This window comes from Xenopus laevis, chromosome 1S (assembly GCF_017654675.1).
Source record: "Xenopus laevis strain J_2021 chromosome 1S, Xenopus_laevis_v10.1, whole genome shotgun sequence".
Classification (NCBI taxonomy): Eukaryota; Metazoa; Chordata; class Amphibia; order Anura; family Pipidae; genus Xenopus; species Xenopus laevis.
The window spans coordinates 47,832,903-47,845,063 of record NC_054372.1 but is presented as its reverse complement, the minus strand read 5'-3'; positions in this window follow the sequence as shown (position 1 = coordinate 47,845,063).

Sequence of the window (12,161 nt, the reverse complement as noted above, 5' to 3'; positions counted from 1 at the left end):
TATCACTCTCTACATTATACTAAACTTTAACACAAAGGTGAACAACCCCTTTAATAAAGTGCAAATTTCCAAGTCTAGTAACCCAAAGCAATCAGTCAGCTGTTTACTTTCAAGGTAAACTTTACAATGTTAATTGGCGGCTGACAAGTAACAAACTGCAAAATGCAGGTTCTTACGGTTACAGAAAAATGTGTTGTAAAAGACAGAGTTCTGCCCATTTATTGGCTGATGTCACTTAGCATGTATGTGTGCCCTCGGTTTATGAGTGAGAGCACAGTGATTCGTATGAGCCAGAGAGGTAGACTTTAGTACTTATATCAACCATTGTTCTATATGGGATTATCCAGTGGCACATACTATTAAAATGTTTTGGGTTATTTTTTTATAAAAATTTTATTTATTTTATTTTTATGGGTAGTTTTATGTGAAGAGACCTGTAATATTTAGTATAGTTTCCCTTTAATTCAATTGTCAAGAAAAGACAATAAAATAATAGTATTTTTTTTAATTATGCAATTTAGAATAAGTGTGTATACTGTATATTCTCAGTCCAGCCAATAACAAATTATTTATTAAAGTAGCAGGACTGGCAAAGCTTTTTTTATAGAAAGAGACATCAGCACCAAGTGTAACATCAATCAGGTCTATGCCTGTGTTTATTTATAGCAGGCCTTTTCACAAGACAGGACAGTTTCACATAATATAACATGGAAACAAACAAATTAAAGTTTATTCTTCTAAAATCATAACAGACTGGTCCACTGAAGGACCCCAGCTGCTGTTAGGGCAAGTCGATCCACTAAATGAAATATATTTCATATCTTTTGGCTTTTTTTCCCCCTCCATTACACTCTCAGCTCCACACTTGTCCCCACATTTCTAGTCTACTTTAGTTAAGCTTTAGTTCTCGTTTACTTCTGGAGGCATTAAATAGATCAGCCCATGTTGGTTAGTAGCTCACATCTGTTCCTGAACCTTGAAGACATCAATGGCTTTATTTACAGAATGCTAGGTTGCTAAATAACCAAGCCCAATACAGCTCTAAATTCAGAATGCAAACGTTTAACATAGGAAATAATGTACCACTTAATGTAAAATATAACACACATACATATACTGTATACAAACTATATTATTTTAAAATCTGTAAAGGCTCAGCTTCCACTAGGCAAACAAAATTTTAATTATATATGCTAATATATAGAAACCCCTATAAATGCTTATTATGTACTTAAAAATGGAACACTATCTTACACAGGTATGGGATCCATTATCTAGAAACCCATTATCCAGAAAGCTCCAAGTTTCAGGAAGGCTATAGCCCATAGATTGCCTTTTAATCAAATAATTCAAATTTTAACAATTACTTCCATTTCCTCTGTAATAATAAAACAGTATCTTGTACTTGATCCAAACTAAGATATAATGAATCATTATCAGAGGCAAACCCAGCCTATTGGGTTTAGTAATGATTTTTTTTACATAGACTTAAGGTATAAAAATTGGTATGCAAATTATGGAAAGACCCCTTATTTGAATAACCTCAAATAAGCATTCTGGATAACAGGCCCCATACCTGTATAAAGCATTGCCAATTCCCTTCTTTTGTAGATCTTGTCCAACTTTGCAGATAAATGTCAGCTTCTTTGGCCCCATGTTTATATGATCTCAATCTGGTTAGGAAACCGTAATTGGATGCTGCCTGTTGTGTTTTTTGCATGGGTTGCATGACACACACAAAAACATATTTCTGAAGCTTGGATAGCCAAAGCCCAAAATATAAGGGGAAAGAACAGGATACAAATCCCCAAACAATCTTTGCCAAATGGAACTGGCAGAAGTGATAATGTTCCGGAGCACTGTATTTGTAATAAAACAAATGCCAAAACAAACAAGCAGGGCAGTGATTCCTCGGATAGCGTTTAGTTCTCGCTGATTGCTCCAGTATCTGGATAGAGCTCCATCTGCAGACACAGTGCGTTGGTGATGTCTAAGAATCAACACAATCCTAATGCTCACATAAAACATGAGAATGACAACCAACACTTGAATTAAAGTCCCGTTGAGCATATTGAACAGTTTTACGACAGAATTATTCTCCTCGGTGAAGGAAATTAAAATTGAACAGGTACACGATTCGGTAGAATTCTGATGGATGGTTCTGTCTGCTGGAATCAACAAAATATACGGTAGCCACATGCAGACAATCGCAATCCACAGCAGAAGCAACAAAAGATGTCTGCATTTCTTCATTGGTGTAATGCTGATTACTTTCCGGGTTCTGTTTATTATCCTCATTAGACGGAACACGCCGAGGAGTAAAGTTAACAGCATACCTATGCTTCGACCACAGAAGAGAGTACAGAGGGACACCTTGCATGGTCCAGTTACTGGATAACATATACCACCTTGCTTGGGAATAATAAGAGTAAGGGTCCGTGCAACTATATGCATCATGTTAGCAATGGAGAGGTGTATAATTAAGAGCCCTGCCGTTGTTATCTTCTCAATTTCTTTTGCTGTAACATAGATCATTATGACGTTTCCTGGGACACCAACAGCAGCCAAAAGAATATAGATTTCAAGTATTTCCATGATAAAGTCAGATCTTCAGAAACAATTGATGTGCATATCAAGCCACTTTGGCTCAAACAATGAGCAGTAGGATCTTTTCAGTATGACACCCCAGCCTATTACTGTGTTATAACCTATATAGACAAGACACAGAGCCGTCCTAATAATGGACAGATGCCTGAAACTCTCCAAGGGCCTCTTTAGTGCCTTGTAGTAGAGTTTAATTTGCAGTAATCCTCCTGGATGTCCTTTATCTGCACATAATTGCTCAGACTTGCTGAATTCAGAGAGAGATTGGGGCATTACTGGGAGTGTAATGGTCTGGGCATAACTGCACATAGCCAACAACCACCCAAAAATATACTTAGGGACCTCATGAGTTTGAGCACAAAATATTCATAATGGAGCTTCTCCCATAGGAGAAAACCACTATATAAATAATGCCTATTACATGGATATGAACATTATCAAGGTGACATGTTTGCTTGAGGAGGCCAGCAAAACAAGACTTTCCATTAAAAACATATAATTGTATATGAACATGTAGCAGTTGATCTCATATTGGGAAGACTTAGCCTCCATAAATGTTCATTATTTTTGCCCATGGACATTACAAACTAGTGAGAAGACGTTGCTTTCGTCTAAAAATGCAGTACTAGTTGTATTGGAGGTTTTAGAATCGAGTATTTGGTGCAATATTGCTTGAGTGCTTATTCACACTAGAACATTTTCTGATTCCAGGCAGAAATACCTACTTTAGAGGAAGGGGTTACATCTGTCATATGTATCTAACATTTAACCAGTATAAATAAAGGCTAAAGCTTGGTGATTATATGTCACCAAAGTACATGTGCATGGCTAAACTGTCACCTTTGTGGTTCAACATTTGGTCTAATAACAAGCTTACAACAATTGTTTTGTGAATGGGGGCATTGTTCTGTTGAACTAACAGGTTACTAAGCACTGCCAGGCTGACTGTTATACGATTGGTGCTCAAGCAGATCTTTATAAGTTGGCTAAAAACATCTACAGTGGATCACACTGAGCAATGGATGTGGTTCTCACCTGAGGTTTGGTCAGAGCTCGAATGTGATCCAATCATGCAAGATCCACTTGTTTAAAGGGATACTGTCATGGGAAAAAAAAAATTCAAAATGAATCAGTTAATAGTGCTGCTCCAGCAGAATTCTGCACTGAAATCCATTTCTCAAAAGAGAAAACAGATTTTTTATATTCAATTTTGAAATCTGACATGGGGCTAGACATATTGTCAGTTTCCCAGCTGCCCCAAGTCATATGACTTGTGCTCTGATAAACTTCAATCACTCTTTACTGCTGTACTGCAAGTTGGAGTGATATCACCCCCTCCCCCCCAGCAGCCAAACAAAAGAACAATGGGAAGGTAACCAGATAGCAGCTCCCTAACACAAGATAACAGCTGCCTGGTAGATCTAAGAACAACACTCAATAGAAAAACCCATGTCTCACTGAGACCCATTCAGTTACATTGAGAAGGAAAAACAGCAGCCTGCCAGAAAGCATTTCTCTCCTAAAGTGCAGGCACAAGTCACATGACCAGGGGCAGCTGGGAAATTGACAAATGTCTAGCTCCATGTCAGATTTCAAAATTGAATATAAAAAAATCTGTTTGCTCTTTTGAGAAATGGATTTCAGTGCAGAATTCTGCTGGAGCAGCGCTATTAACTGATGCATTTTGAAAAAAACATGTTTTCGGATGACAGTATCCCTTTAATGACATCATTCCAAATCAAAAGAAATCTTATAGAACCAGCTTAGAGTATTCAAGTGAAATTTGCTTTGCACTGTTTGAATTAATATAAACCTGTGTATAGACAATTCATACACAAGGAATTCTGATCGTTAACCTAATTAGGTTAATGTAAGTATTTTAGCTCTTCATATTTGCTAACCAGCTAGAGTTAATTAAATGTGATGTACACTAAGCAGTAGCTCATACAAGTCATGACACGTTCCACTGTACATGAAAACCACCTCTTAAGGAAACTCATTTATTATACTGCTGCTGGAATATTCTACTGAGAATGGTCACCCTCAGATCAGTTTCAAACTAATTATAGTGCTATTTGTGATCTGGACACCCTGGTGTCATACATAATTCCCAGTGTCCTTCAATACTTGGAGAATAAAGGCTGTGAAATATCATGGATAGGTCTGATAAGCTCATCATTTCTAATAGATGCTGAACAGTTGGCAGGCATATAACAATCTCAGCTTTTACGGTGGGAACTCATTTCAAACACATATTTTTATGCAAAAAACAGCAGGATAATATTCCCAGAAATGTCTCATATTGGTTGGATGGAATAGGGGGAGTGAACAGTGCTATGTTTTCCAGGGAACTGCATCAAAACGGCATAACTTTAGAGAAGACGTAGACTCCAAGAAAGAGTAAACACCGTTTGCCTGTGTGGGACTGGGAAAAACAAAATCTTCCCCTTTCAGACCGGGTTGGCAGTTTATCTGTCTGTGTATGACAGGCCTTCTCAATTGGCATTTGGCTGAAGATTAGTTAAGTTTAAAAAAACCATATTGATGAGGTCCATATCGTCTCATTGATAAGGTCCTTGTACCGATGGCCTGTATTCCCAACATTATGGCTTTATTTTTGCCAAAGGGCCAAGTGATCAAATCAGCCCAATAGCGTCCTCAAGGGTTCTAGAGTTCCCATAATGGATGGCATCAAAAGCTGCAAATAACTTGCTCCAAGCGAATCGGATTTTAATGATATTATTGAAGTTATGCCATTCTCACCCAAATGCAGTGCTATAAACTTACACAGCAAATTGCAATAATGAAAGTGAATTTGTGGCCATATTGGTGCAGTGCTGGACACTATTAAAGTAGAAAGGAAAGTCTTCTTCAACTTGGGAGTGCCAAATGTTAGGCGCCCCCAAGTGGTTGTATTGACTTACCTGAAACCCCGGGCCGGTGCTCCTATCAGCAGAAAACTGCAATGGCCTGGGGTTCTTCCACTGAGCACCACGGAGTGATCCTCTTCTCGCGGCTGCGCATGCACAGTAGAGCGGAAAGCCGAAATTTAACTAAAAAGTCGTCTATTTCGTTCTATTGCTCATGCGTCTACCCTGGGAAATTTGAAGCTGGAATAGGAACGCTCAGTGGTGCTCACTGGAATACCCCTGGGCTGGTGCAGTTTTCTTCTGATAGGAGCACTGCTGGGGGGTTTCAGGTAAGTAAATACAATCACTTGGGGGTGCCTAACATTTAGCACCCCTAAGTAGAAGACTTTCCTTCTCCTTTAAGCTGAAATTCTGGGGGGAAATTATCAGTAAAACGATTGCAACTAGCACTAGAATTTTACGCTTTGCACATTGTGCTATTTGTAAATGAGCCGTTTGAATTTACAATAGTGCGGATCTTGCTTTACTGACTAAGTGCAGAAATCTAAAGTTGCATTCACTATAATTAAATCAGATATACTGTATATTAAAAAACCTTGCCATCATTTCTAGAATAAACACTCTGCTACACAAGAGCTCTTGTAAGTCCTTATCCAATTGTTTATATATGTGGGAGTTGCTGTGCAGCTTGGGATGCCCCCTGGCTGGTATTTTAACAATCTGGCTGGTAAAAATGATGTTTGGTGCCAATGTTAATAATAGGGAAGAAAGATAAAAGTATATGTAGGCCAGTGTTTTTTCCAGAAAAGGTGGCAGCTCTACAAGCAGCAGCTGCGGCATTCAGCCACAAGGTGCAACAGAAAACACATCAAAGCACTGAACAATTCATAAACGTTAACCCTGGCATTTAATGCAGTGCTTTTTCAGTTATCCCACAGCAAAGGGGCCTCAAAAATGCACCTAAAAACATAAGAGCACCCCAGCATCCCATGGGACTCACCAGTTTCTACAATGATAATCTTTGTACTTTCACCCCAAAAAGCACCCTCGTTTTTGAAATACATATATGTGCAGTATTGTGCTTACAAAGATCTCTACATACATTTCTTTGGATGTAGTGCCACCTTCTGATGAACACTATGAACTCCACCTCTGAGCTACCAATTCAGGTTTCAGTTTTCCCATCTTCCACTTCTTGTGCATTTATTTAATCATTTTGCAATGTCCCAGACAAGTTGAATGAGAGTGAACAGAAAAGTTTGGGGCAAAAAACACACACTTTAGTAAATAATCTAGGATGCAATTCATTTATACATCAGTAGTAGCAACCTAAAAATAGAAAGTGAGTGGATCTTTAATATGAAGACTTTGGAAAAATATGGGGTTAAATGTGGATTTAAATTTGAATACTATTATTATTATTCAAAAAGGTGTTCAAAAAGTAAAAAATAAAATAGCTCTATAGTTTCATAGTGTTTTCCTGCATCAAAGTTTTGTTCCTTTAAAGTGGAACTGACACCCAGACATAAAAAGCTGTATAATAAAAGTCCTTTTCAAATTAAACATGAAATCCAAATTCTTCTTTTATTAAAGCGTTCATAGCTAAACACATTTAAAAATCTTAGCTGTCAATCAAATATTGCCTGCCCCTCCTCTATGCCTTAGGCATAGAGGCGGGGCAGACAATTACTTTCCCTTTCCATTCAGCACTTCCTAGATGTTACTGCACTCCCCACATTCCCCAGTTCTCTTAACTGTTTAATTGTGTAACCAGTGCATGGGGATGGACATCAGGTCCCCTATTCTGGTGCACAAACAAGATTCTGAGATGATGGAAGGCTTGCCTTAATAACAGTGTCCACAAAATGGCTCCTGCCTGCTTGCTATAATTATGAGTTCCCAGACCGAAGGAAACAAGATTCAAATAATTTATATAGTGTAATTAAAGTATATTTTCCTTGACTAACATGATAAAATAGGATTTAGATTATTTTTTTTGGGTGACAGGTCCCCTTTAATTCTGTGGTAACAATTACAGGTAAAATGACTGTGACAATAACATGGCAAATTTTGCACAGCTTTTCTAAAACTGGATGATCAGTAGATTGATTATTTTATCCAGAGTTGCCAACCCAGATCCAAAGCGATCCGGGGGCTAGTGATGTACGGCCGGCCCGAAGCCAGCGGGACCCGACCTTCTAGTGGACTTCCGTTCGGTCAGGTGTAGGCATATAAGTAGGAGAGCACACTGGGTTAGGGTTGGGGGCGGGTTCTCCAGAGTCAGGTTAGGATCGGGTGCAGGACAACTTTTAGTCGACCCCCACATTACTACTGGGGGCATCTTGACTGCGCCTGTCATGCCCTGCCCCTGGGTCTGCCCTTTTCCACTTGGACCCACCTGCCATTTTCCCAGCTCCATGTCTTCAGACAATAATGGAGGACTTCAGGTGACAAATCTATGCCTTTTATTGGAGCGGGAACCGGGAATGTTACTGACTGACACTGACAGCAGGAAACAGACCTGTCACATGGGAGTCCATGAAATAGAGGCTTAATTGAGGGAGACACCAGAAAAATAGGGGGAAGTTGACATGTCTTTATATTTGTACACATAGATACAGACATTGAGAGCAAAAGGTTTTCAAATAAAAATAATAAAAGAAAACACCTGGATTTTCAGATGAGCTGCATGCAGAAGCCTAATCCTGCATCTCCAAGGAGCATTAGATAGGTGTTTGGCTTTTAATGACAGGCAGGTGACAACTTGCCATTTATGAATTTCATGTAGTAACATAGGAAAGGGTCCTGTTTCTGGTACTAAAAAAAGCAGAAATGGAAATGAAAAATGTCCAAAAATGTCCAAAAATAATAAACAAGGTGATGGCACGACATGCAAATCAACGGAACTAGATGGACAGGCTAAATCACATCCAGGGTGCAGAGTAATTACTAAGTCGTGAGAGGCTGTGTTACTTCAGTATTTTGGTAGGACTACACCGATGTTTTCTGTGCGATCTGATGCACTGCGCAAAAAACGCAGGCGTCTAGTCGGATGCAACAGAAATAAGTTAAGTAATGGCATTGTCGGATGGTGTCGTAGTGTTGATCCGACGCGACTGTCTGATGCAGACGCTGCGCGCTGCGTCTGCATCCGACAGTCGTGTCAGATCAACGCTGCAACGCCATTGGACAATGCATTCACTTACCTTATTTCCGTTGCATCCGATTTGACGCCTGCGTTTTTGCGCAGTGCGTCAGATCACACGGAAATCATCTGCGTAGTCCTACTCTTTAAGTTGTGGGGTAATCAACAGTTATTCTTTGCAGGTTTTGCTATTTTTTTTGATGACATTTACATTTTTTACACTATTAACACATGCGGCTATCCTGACAGCCGGGTGTGTTAATAGTTTAAAAAAATCTAAATGTCATATATTGACTCATATATCTTAGCCTATACTGCTCTGATCACAATGTCACTTTACCTATTCTGTGCTATGAGTTATTTGTATCTTTTTCTCTGACTGCATAGAGTTGTTTGCCTTTAAATTAACTTTTAGTATGATGCAGAGAGTGATATTCTTAGAGAATTTGCAAATAGTTTTAATTTTTCATTATTTGTGGCCTTTGAATTTTATTCAACAGCTCTCCAACTTGCAATTTCAGCTATCTGGTTGCTAGGATCCAAATAATCTTAGCAACCATGCACTGATTTAAACGAGAGACTGAAATATGAATAGGAGAGGCCTGAATAGAAAGATGAGTAATGAAAAGTAGCAATAACTATAAACTTGTAGCCTTTCAGGGCATTTGTTGTTTAAATGGGGTCAGTGACCCCATTTGAAAGCTGGAGAGAGTCAGAAGAAGAAGGCAATTCATTCATAAACTATAAAAAAATAAATAACGAAAACCAAGTGAAAAGTTTCTTAGAACTGGCCATTTTATAACGTACTAAGAGTTAAGGTGGACATACACTATAAGATCCGCTAGTTGATGTGATGTGCCCACCAAAAGCATCGCAATATTGGGCTAATCCGATCGTTAGGTCCTAGGGCCAAACAATCAGATTACAAGTATGGGAAGGGGAGCAGACGCCAACCAGCTGTTGCGGTTCTCGATCGCGGGGAAACCTGACCAATCTATATCTGGCGTATTTTTGCCCATATATAGGTTGGGGAGGACGTCGGAAGCCCCCATACATGGGCAGATAAGATGCTGAATCGGTCTAAAGGACCCAAATTGGCAACTTAAATCTGCCCACATATGGCCACCTTAGGAAACAGCCAATCTGCTCATTCATTGTCAGCACTGATAGGCAGCATCGGACTGGGCCGGGGGACACTGGGAAAAAACCCGGTGGGCCCCAGTCTTCATGGGCCCCGTCGGCCCAGACAGCATCGCTAGACATAGCCGGCGCTCCTGACCTCCCCCCCGCCTGATGGCGTAAGGAAGGCACGATGCAGGTACGCGGAGGGGGGAGCATGGAGACAGGGACAGCAGGAGAGTCCTTGCAACCGGGGGAGGGGGGTGGCTGGGCCCTGATGTGTCAGCCCCGGTGGGCCCTGACCCCCCAGTCCGACCCTGCTGACAGGCACTGTGCTGGCCTTGGTGCAGATAGACAGTGTGGATGTTGGTGCAAATACAACTGAAATCCACTTTGTGGATTTCTGATTTAAAGGAACAGTTCAGTGTAAAAATAAAAACTGGGTAAATAGATAGGCTGTGTAAAATCAAAAACAAAAATCTAATATAGTTAGTTAGCCGATAAGTAATCTATAAAGAGTGAACAGATGGCTAACATCTGCTTGAAGGGGGCCCACAAGGGACATAACTGTTCAGTTAGTTTGCTTTTCTTCCTCGGCATGTAGATCAGATTCCAAAGCAAATAGTTATGACCCATATGCCCCCCCCTATCAAGTCACTGATTGGTTACTGGCTGGTAACCAATGAGAGAGATGCAAAGCAGGAAGTTGAGTTCTACATTAGACATCCATTCACCCTAACCATTACAGATTTGGCTAACTAACTATATTGAAAACATTTATTATTTTGCACAACCTATTTAACTGTTTTTATTTTCACACTAAACTGTTGCCAGTTGTGGCTTATGTCAGTGGTCATTATTCTTTGTATTATTTCAGAAGCCTTCAAGTTGCTAGGGACCAATTTACCATAGCAGCCTGTCATGGATTTGAGACTGGACAACAGCCATGTAATAAAAAAAAACTATAATAGTAATATTGTGACCTCACAGCATAATAGATATTTAGCGGCTGATGTCCTTTACTCTGGTATTTACCCCCATTCCAAAAAAACTGAAATGTTTCTCAGAATAGGTTATTCTATCATATAGCAATAGTTCCCCTTAATATGGATGGATAAGGTACGGGGCCCTACGGGCAATAATAATTCTTTATGTGCTGTCCTATAAGGAAAAGTGTGCTTCATATGCAGGACCGCCATTAGAAATCATGGGGGCCCCAAAGAATATTTTTTTTTAAAAAAAACATTGGTGCCAGGGCCCCCCTTACAAGTTAAAAAAAAAATTGGGGCCCCAAAGAATATTTTTTAAAAAAAACATTGGTGGCAGGGGCCTATAGAGTATTAAAATAATACATTGGTGGATTAAAAAACACAAATTGGTGTTCAGAGGAATTGAACTCGCGGCATCAGGACTTCAACTTCGCCTCCTTTCTTGACTTTGGGTCTTTTCTCCACTTCAGGACTTCAATTTCGGCTGTTTTAGTGACTTCGGGTCTTTTGCCTCTTCGGGACTTCGGCTTTTCGGCACTTACGCATTCAGGACTTCGGAAGGAGACAGAATGGCTTTGTGCTTCTGCGCTGTCAAGGGGAGCCGGCTCTTTCAAAAGTTCAGCACTGTCGGGCCCCCCTTCAGTCCCGGGCCGGTACACCCCCCCCCCGATGGAGGCCCTGTTCATATGCTTTCTTTAGAAACTACTTTCCGGGTAAGCATACCTCCCAACTGTCCCGTTTTCAGCGAGACAGTCCCGCTTTTGACAGCTCAACCTGCAGTCCTGCATTTGTACTGGAAAGAAAGAAACAAAGTTTCTATCTTAATTAGCTTTTGGCAGAGAGCCCAGAACAGCTACCAGGTGCAACTAAGATACTTTGTAACAATTTTGAGATAAGCAAATAAGTAATTGTAACAGTTTAGATAAGGAGATCCCTTTGGAAAAGTTAGACTCACAGCTTAAAGAGCAATCCACCTTCATTAGCCAAACTGTAATAACTGGAAAAAACACAGAAATATGTTCAAACTTTCATAACCTGCCAAATATTTAAAATGAACATGGTACTTAGGAGGTGTGGCCACAAGAATATTTTGCCAAATACATACAGCAATTTTTTTTGTCCCTCTTTTTATTTCCAAAATGTTGGTAGGTATGGTTAAGGTTTCAATAAAGCCTCCGTTCTATGTTATGATTGTCTAAATGAATATCAGCTTGAAACAATCCCCATTCTCAGACAGCATGGTCAGAAACACTGATCTTAAAGAAACAGTAACACCAAAAAATTAAAGTGTTTTAAAGTAATGAAAATATTATGTACTGCTGCTGTGTAGCAATGGTAGAAATTAAAAAACAGCCCCAATTAATAGTGGATAACTGGTAACATTATGTTGTACAGAGTTTATCTGCTGTGTAACCTGAGTCTTTTCTCCTTTGA